The sequence below is a fragment of the Caloenas nicobarica genome, chromosome 2 (genome assembly GCF_036013445.1).
Source record: "Caloenas nicobarica isolate bCalNic1 chromosome 2, bCalNic1.hap1, whole genome shotgun sequence".
In the NCBI taxonomy this organism is placed as follows: domain Eukaryota; kingdom Metazoa; phylum Chordata; class Aves; order Columbiformes; family Columbidae; genus Caloenas; species Caloenas nicobarica.
The window spans coordinates 50,753,174-50,762,482 of record NC_088246.1 but is presented as its reverse complement, the minus strand read 5'-3'; positions in this window follow the sequence as shown (position 1 = coordinate 50,762,482).

The following is a 9,309-nucleotide window of genomic DNA, read 5'->3' as shown; positions in this document are numbered from 1 at the left end:
AGGCCGGTGTGCTCGGCGTGCCAGGCTGGCTCTTCCTTTCCCGGTCGTGGGTGCCCGCCGGGCTTCCCGTGCTGCACCCCCGGGATCTGGGTCCGATCCGCGCCTGTCGCGCCTGTCGCGCCGCTCAGGGTGTCGGTGTGTTGCGTGCAGGGAGTGCGCCCAGCCATGGTGGCCCTGTCACCTTCCTTCCTCCGCCTCCTCATCAGCCCAGCCGGCCGCAAACTGTGTTGTTGTTTGGGGTTGGTTGGTTTGTTTTAAGTAAACTGTGGCTTTTTAGCTCCTTTACTGGCAAGTAGAGCAGTGCTGCCAGGTTGACTGCGCATCCTGCCGCAGCTGCTCAGTAGGAGTGTCCCCGGAGCATTTTTCATTTGAAGCTTCATTTTTCAGCCGGCATTGACAGGAAAACATGATTTTAACGTTACTCTGTGAATGGAGAGGATGCTTATCCCAGTGCAGCTGTGAGAATCACAGCTCCTTCTCATGGCTTTTAGGTTACTCCTTGCGTTACAGCCTATGGTGTCATCAGACCTCACTCACCAGTTCCTGCCCCTGTCCCCTTCTCCATATCACTGATAGACCTTTATTAATCATAGAATCATTTTGGTTGGAAGAGACCTTCAAGGTCATTGAGTCCAACCATAACCTAACTCTGGCACTAAACCGTGTCCCTAAGAACCTTGTCTACACGTCTTTTAAACACCTCTAGGGATGGTGACTCCACCACTTCCCTGGGCAGCCTGTTCCAGTGCATGACAACCTTTTCCATGAAGTTTTTCCTAGTATCCAATCTAAACCTCCCCTGGCACAACTTGAGGCCATTTCCTCTTGTCCTATCACTTGCTACTTCAGAGAAGAGGCCAACACCCTCCATGCTACAACCTCCTTTCAGGTAGTTGTAGAGAGCGATAAGGTCTCCCCTCAGCCTCCTTTTCTCCAGGCTGAACAGCCCCAGTTCCCTCAGCTGTTCCTCATCAGACTTGTGCTCCAGGCCCCTCACCAGCTTCATTGCCCTTCTCTGAACTCTCTCCAGCACCCCAATGTCTTTCTTGTTATGAGGGGCCCAAAACTGAACACGGTATTCATGGTGAGGCAAGTGTGAGGGATGCTGAATTGGCAGAGAACTATTGGGTGCTCAGGTCCCATCCTTCCTCTCTGTGCACCATCTCAAAATGCCTTCCATAAATGTGTTGAACACAATTGCAAATATAGCTTGTTTTGTTGTCTCTGCTCTTCCCCCCGGGAGGCTACTATAGATAGGCCTGACTGCCCAAATGACTAAACCTTGTCCAATTTCCAGTCTATCCATACATATTGGCAACCCTATACACCTCTTTTCTGGTATGCAAATAGTGTTCATTACCTTGCACCCTAGTGCTGTGCTTCTTGCCTCTTGGATTATTTATAGGCAGCAGTCATTTCTTCTTCCAACCTTTAATTTGGCTTGCTAAACAAACCACACTTTTCTAACTGTCCCTCATTAGAAAAATCTTTCCAATGCCTTATTTACAAACAGCATGGCATCAGCGTGCATCAGAATCTATAAATACAATATCAAATAATCCATTCCTGAAGAAATTTTCAAGACTGGACACCCTGGTCAACAAATGTCCCTGCACTGTTCTCAGATAAACGTGGATAGGAACAGCCCAAGTTCCAGCATCGAAACCTGCTCACACAGCAGGCTGAAAATTAGGACTTAGCAGATGGGACTCATCACTTGTTGATAATCTCTGAATCTCTGATTCTCTGAATCAGTGATAAGAAGGGACAGGCTTTATTTCCTTCAAGAGAAACTAGGTATAGCTATCACTGGGAAATAACAGAAACGTTCCTTTAATGGAAAAGTAGAGAATCAATGCAGGCAAACAGCAGAAGACCATATAGCCAATATGGAGCTCAAAGTCGTTGGCAGAAAATAGAGAGAGAGAATTACCTTCAAGTCTTCTTTTTTCTCCTGCCATTCCAAAGGAAGGAAAGTCATACATGATTTGAGCCCTTCAAATACAGCAGAATTATTGCAATTTAAACATGCTTTCTGCTTCACATGTGGATCTATGAGATTTATACAGTGCAGCTCCAGCTATTTTTGGTGCATTTCCAAATGTGGCTCCAGCCATTGGTGTCATCTTTCAAATGACACGACACAGCGCATGATGCTCAGCCTGGGGGCCAACTCACATGGTGGTAGCTGCACTGTTAGTGTACGTAGTAATCTCATCTGCTATTTAATATTAAAAAGAGGGAAATAATCAGGCTTTATTCTGTAAAATAAATTTATTGTAAAAAATATTTATCTGAAGTATATTCTGAAAAATGAAATTCGGGTTCTTAGGAGTGTGTAACTGCTTTAGACATCAATGTAACATGCATGTGACAAATGTCCTTTCCTTTTGATCTCTACAGAGCCGATAATTTCTTCATCATTTTGATCCAGAGTGAATGGGGCCCTGCTAGAAATAAATAGAATACTTAGTTTCTTATCTTCTCAAGGTGTTATGGCTGTCTTCCAGAAAAGCAATGGATAGTAAATGGATCGCAAAATCTTATCCTTTTATCACTCCAAAGAGCCAAAGAACGTCAGTCTTTTCTAAGCTATAAAATGGCTACAAGATCTGCTGTCAGTGTAATGGTGGGGGGTATGGCCCGTAGCAATGGAATTTCCAGTCAGGGTTACTTTTTTCTTAATAAAAGTATTTACAACTCATAATAAAAATCAACTGATGTTTCACAATCCAAAGGCACAAAGAAAAAGAGAGGGAAAGAAAGGAATGCCATGTTGAAACCAGCAGAACAATGAGCTGGCTCTGCCTGCTGAACAGCATTATTTTTTATGCCAGCCTCTTGCATTCAAAAATTATGAATCACACCCTTCACTGTCTCCTCACCCCACGTGATATGGCTTAAGATTTCTTCTTGCCAGGGCCAAGCTAATGAAAAGTAATCTCTTCTGTAACAAGAAATAACACAATACAAAGCACTCGGGGAACGGGTTTTGCTGGCTTGCAGTTTTCGTGGGAATTGAGAGCATGGGCAGGGAAGCCAGTCATTTTTCTTTTAACATGGCAAGAAAAACATTTTTACTTTCCCAAGTTTTCTTTCAAATTTTTTTAAAGCACATTGAGTGTTTTCAGGAGTGTATTTTCATTTTCAGAAGGTTGTAGAAGTTTGCGTTAGCACTTTAATGAGAATGGAGCACTTTTTAACTAATAAGGAGAGTGCTAGCCAAAGTTTTGGTAGCTCTGGCTTCTTTATAATACCGATACAATCATAAATGTAAAATAGTGAAGGTGAAAATGCTGATCCCGTGTAGTCCGCTGTATAGCTCCATTCTGTAATCCTCAAGGAATATCTCCTAAAACTTCATTTCTGCTGAGAAATTGAGTTCACAATTCTGATTCCAAATGAAAGATGAGGAAGATACTTCCTTGATTCACAGAAAAATCTCAGTAATCATGTCATTTAGAGAAAAAGGCTTTTTCCAATTTGTATTTTCCTTTTATTCACAGTTAAATAATTCAAAGTGAAAGCTGATGCTCACCTATCTTGCCCTTGCTAGCAGATTCAATCTATTGCATGGTAATACAGTGCATTATAATGCAGGGTGTTTGAAAAAGATGGACCCAATTTCAAATTGAAGTAAATTTCAAATTGGGTCCATCTTTTTGAAAGACCCTGTACAGTGCCTTGTAGTATTCCTTGTAGTTTAGATTTACCTTCAAATGGCATTTTTACTGGAAAATTCACTCTTCTACTGATCAGTTGGAGAGCTGTCATGATTCTGATACTCATTTCGCTCTGGTAGTATGACTGCATAGGATGCCATAGGGAGGAGAAGCAAATGTATAGCCCAGTACAAAGCGCTGTGCATTCTTATTTCTGGGCTACAGTCCCATTAGAAGTAATTCTTCCCAGGGACTTCAAAGGGTTTAACCCTGGGGAAGAGGCACAGAGACAGCCGTTGCAGAGCTTCTGGAGGACTGTCCCACCAGCGCAGACATCCCTTTCTCGCAGCCCACCATCGTTTTGCCTCCAGTGTATCCTGGGGGACGTTTGGTGCTGGTCTGATGTGGTGCCAGACTGTAAGAAATTCCCCTCTTCGCAAGCCCCACACCAGGATCCTTGTATAAGGGAATCCCGCACTACAGAAGAGCAGTAAGAATATCATATCCATCCTTGCCTTGGTGATTCTGAAATGAAGACCAAACTGTGCCCTCGTATCCTCTTGAATATCCTAACATAACTTGGCCTGGGAAAAGGCAATTTCACCCCTTAGCAATGAATAGAAGGGCTGGTCCATAGTATGGCAAAACACAGCAGTTGGATTAATCTGTATTATCTATTGCAAATATTACATAATCAGAAACATTTTGATGGGCAACATGTAGGATCTGTTCTCTGTGCCAGGCCAAAGGTGATTATAGTGCTTTTGTCAGCTCCTATGATAATCACAGAGGCAACTTAGGCTGACATTATTCAGTAAAGGAATATATTTATGTCAGGAATAAGATAGGTTTCATGAGTAAGTAACCCAATGCGTGACATGGATTTAAATTAGCAATGCTCAGAGCAGAAGGCTTTCCTCTAGTAGCTCAAGTAGGAAATAGATAACCAGCTCAACCGGACAAAAACCAGTGAGACCCTATAGTCATTACAGTCTAACTTTCAGCTGGGACTGTCCTTTATCATAGCAAAAGGCTTCATTTATTCCTCTGCCTCAGGAGGAAAATCCTTTACACTGGACATTTGCTGGGGGAAAATTTGCTACATGTTCAGACTGTACAGAGTGAATTTTAAACAGCATGAATTTTGTTTGTTCCCTCATATGTCATTTGCAAAATGTGGGAGGTTCTCAAGAAAATGCTGTTTCACTGAAGACACCATTTATATTAAAGGTTGGACAAGCACACCATCATTTGTATTCTGCACTAAATTACTGTATGATGACATGGATGGATTAGTGTTAACTGTTAGAGCTGAAATGCACCATCTCATATGAGGAGCGACTGAGGGAAAATCACACAGAAATCGAAGCTGGAGGGAAAAGCAAAAATATTATGGGGAGAAATCAGTGCAGAGAGTGGCAAATAACAAGAGAGGATAACAAAGAAAACAGGAGGAAAAGAGAAGAGAAAATATATTAAAATGGAAAAATGGTGAGATGAGGAATGAGACAAAACTCATTTTTCATTAACGAGACAGTTGTCAAGTGAACTCAGTTTCATAAAAAATCTCTAGGTGGTTGAACTCTGCATTTTTACAAGGCTGTGGGAGTTAAGAAATATTTGCCTGTCATGCACTCTGAAAAGATTTATTGTGTTCACAGCTTTCTTAGTATAATATTGCATTTTTATCACTAAGTCACAGGAAGTTTCTCAGGACCTTTCATTTAGGTCTCCTAACTGATTTACCCAAGACGAAGGGAATTAGACTTCCTTCTTTTGTGCCTCAGTTATAAAATACCCACTTTCCTTTCTTTATCCATACAGTACAGTGGTACCATTGACTGACATAAAAATTCTGAAATGAAGGAAAGGGCCTGAGAGTACTTAAGTGCCCGTATGTTAATTTAGACCATGATGTTAATTTACCGTATCTGAGACTTGCTTGCAACTCTGTGGCATAATGCAAACAGAGTAACTGCACAATCACATCAACAATTTCACCAGCCAAATTGTATTACATCTTACATTCTTGAAATAATTTTCTGAAAGATGGAAAAAATAGGAGATTCTTGTTGAAAAAACAGTTCTCACAAAAAAAAAAGTTTTCTATCAGCTCTAGTTCCTTTTTTTGAAGACTCAGTATGCTGTAAGCTCAAAAGGTGATAATTTTCTGATCTCGTTCTTGCCATCTTATTCTCATATTTTAAATCAATAAACTAAACTATAGGACAAACGCAAAATAAACTATAAATGATGCATAAGGAAGGCCAAGAATGTTTCCTACAAAATTACCCGAAAGTTTTAAAAAATAAAGTAGGTGCTGCAAGTTAAGCATAGCCTCTATGCTTTGCTAAACAAAGACCGACCTAAGGCTGTGAAATGGGTTTTACATGAGTTCATGATTCTTTTTTTCTCCTTACTCTCCATGTCATTCCTCTGAAAAAAATCCAGACAGTAACATGAAATCTTTTCTGCAATAGTAGCATTTTTACACTAGAGGGTGCTAACAAGTCAGGATTTTAGGCTGCTTAGTGTTTTGCTTTAGAAATGCCTTTTTCAGTATTCTGGAAAAAAATGCTCATCTGAAATAAGCAGCAGCTCGTTTTGGAGGCAGAAATTCTACTGAAATTTGAACAAACACAATTAAGATGTAACAGTGATGAGATTTTCCACACATGTGCCCATGAGCAACACTGATAATACAGTCAGCTTCAGTAGAAACTACATGCATAATTACATTGAGGCTGTGGTAGAGATGAGTAAATATCCCTAATATTTCAGTCTGCTTTTGCTTAAAAAACTATTATGACATGGAAAATAGATTAACTAGAGGGATATGAAAATAACATCACGGCTCGTTGTTAATGAGAAACATCTGATGGAGTAAAACATAAAAGTAGCAGCCTATAGGACAAATATAGTCTCAGTGAATGCCTGGGTGTGATATGATGGAGGGTTGCCCCTCCTTGCAATAAAGCATGAAAGAAGGCAAAGGGAATGGAAATGGCCGAGAGGTTGTTTCAAGTAATTCTTCCCTCAACCTTCCAGTGGTGGTGAGGACTGTCAGAGCCCTGAACATCTCTCTCCACATCTTCAGGGGCTTTGGCTGCCTGGAGTCAGAGCCCATGCGGAGATGGTTGGAGGTCTTGGAGCATAAAGAGAGCTGCTGCTCCCCGACAGCTATTTGCAAGTGGCTTGGTATGGGAAGCTTGTCTTCTTATACATCTAATCCAAAAGTCTCTTCTGAATTCAGCAGATCTGTAAGAAGGCAAGATGGTGTGTGCCTTGCACTGTCCCCCACTCAGAGACTCCAAAGCTCCAACTCTGGGACTGTAGTAACACTGTAATAAAGTGGTACCCAGGGAACTCCAAAACCAGACGTGAGATGGAGGAGAATAAAGTCTGAAAAGAACTCTGTCTTGGCTTATGCCTTTCACGAGCTTGAACTCTATTTCCTTCAGCTGAATTTGCCACTGGTACCACTTGAAAGGGATTATTCACCATGGAGTATATACAATAGCCCCAGTGGTTTTATAGTTCCATCTAATCCCCAAAACTATACAGGAATATGCAAGGTAAAGCCAGGTAGCAGTGACAGGCATGTATTTGGAAACCGGAAAAAGAGAGTGGGCTTACTACTTGCATTCTGCCCATCACTGATACCAGTGCTTCTCCTTGAAAATGGGCCTTACCAGAAGACCACCTTCTCCAGGCCAGGCAAAGCCCCTTCTGCTCTACAGATCCTGTCCTAAGTGAGAAGATCTGGATGTCCCATGAAATGAAATGCTTTGATGAAGAAGTAGTTCATCGCTCTTTCCCCAGCTGCTGGGTCTTTGCCCAGTGAGGTCAACTGCGAAGGGTCCTCTGCTCCCCGTGCTGGGGCTTCAGCTCTGGGAGAGTGCTGGCCCCAGCATGCAGGTGAGACTTCTTTCTCCAAAGCACCATGTAGTCACATCTATTATTGTACAAGTTGCATCTTGTAAAAAGCTTCTAAGATGGTGCTTTGTGTTTCTTGGATATCCTCTTTTCATTTTCTAAGTCTGTTGTACAGCCTGGACCAGCAAAAATTAGGGGATCAGGTAGGCGGTGTGTGTGGAAGACAAAGAGATAAGGAAATGGATGGCAATAGGGAGAGGAACATTGTGCTTTTCTCAGGTTGGTTAAGAAACAAGTGAAGTCCCCATCTGATCAGCCAAAAAGGGCAATGCATTACTATGAAAACATTTACTTGTCGACTGAAATTATCCCAGTACCACAGGAGAGCTGGCAGACTTCAAAAGGCCCAGAGATAAAAGTATTAACATTTTAAAAAATTCTCATAACTTGGGGGCAGATTGTCGTTAGCCCTGCACTGCCTCACCTGGTATTTGTGTTGCCACAGCAAAGTTTCTGTGACTCATCTGCAGGTGTTTGCGGTTCGGCAGGGAGCCTGCGCTTGCTCCGGCTGCCTGCCAGCCCTGCCTGCCAGCCCTGCCTGCTGCTGCTGAAGGCAACAACCTGCCTTTCTCAGGAGGACCCCTGTGGTGACAAGGCATTGCTGCAGAAGTGGGCAGATAGTTCGAGGAGGAAAGGTTGCAAGGGGTGTATTGGTCCATCAGTCCATACTGTCAGCAGGTGCATGCTTGACTGCCACTAATGTATTTATATAACCCAGTTCTCCGCCGTAGGAAAGCAGCCTCTCTTTTTTTTTCTTAGTAGGTATAACGACATTTGTGAGTGTACAATAGATATTTCTGATTTTTTTTCCCCATATGATGACGGACAACAGTCAGCTACGTTTGAAGGTTCACATCACAAGGCTCTTACATTGCTTTCACTTCTCTGCACTTTACTGCAAGGTTTGCCTGTATTTTGGGCTGGGTTTACATTATTGAGCCTCCTTAGCATAAAAGTAGGAAAAAATTCAATGGAGAAATCAATCCAAATACTGGAGCTGTATCAAGTTGTGCTCTTCAAGGCATCTTAAAATAGCAGTCCCATTGAATAAGACACTATGAGTAAGCATCTCCCACAAGCATGTGCTGCCTTTGCTGTGTACTAGAAACGTCAGACCCAGCTGGAATCAGACAGCAATGTTAGACATTTCAGAAAGAGCTTCTAGAAATAATATGTCTGGAAGGATGGTCAGTTGGAGTCACTTGGTCAATAAAATTGTTTGATCAGAAGATACTCAGCCAGCTAAGAGTCATGAGGTCAAGGAGGGGAGGCTAACCTTGCCACTCTGATGGCCCTGAAGCTGTGCCAAACGATGCACAGTTAGTTAAGGACTCTTATTCTCAGTTTTCCGAGTTTCTCAGTGATTCTTTCTTGTCAGCACAGAGAAGCAGAAGAAAGATGTTGGTGTGAATATGGGGGAGGAACCAAACAAAACTGACACTAAAACAAGTGTGTGTATGTATATATGTATACACATATTTAAAATCCATATTTAAAATCCATATATATTTATATATGCATGTGTGTGTTTGAATTTTGCAGTGTTAGCTTGTGACAGATGTAGAGATCAAAAAAATGTATCACTGCCCTTACAGACTGTACATGTTGCAGAGCTTACTGATGCTAATATTTCTATAAAGATACTTTTCTGCATGCAAGACATTGCAGTATTTGCGGTCAGAATATGAAATTATCTCTGAATGCATGACCA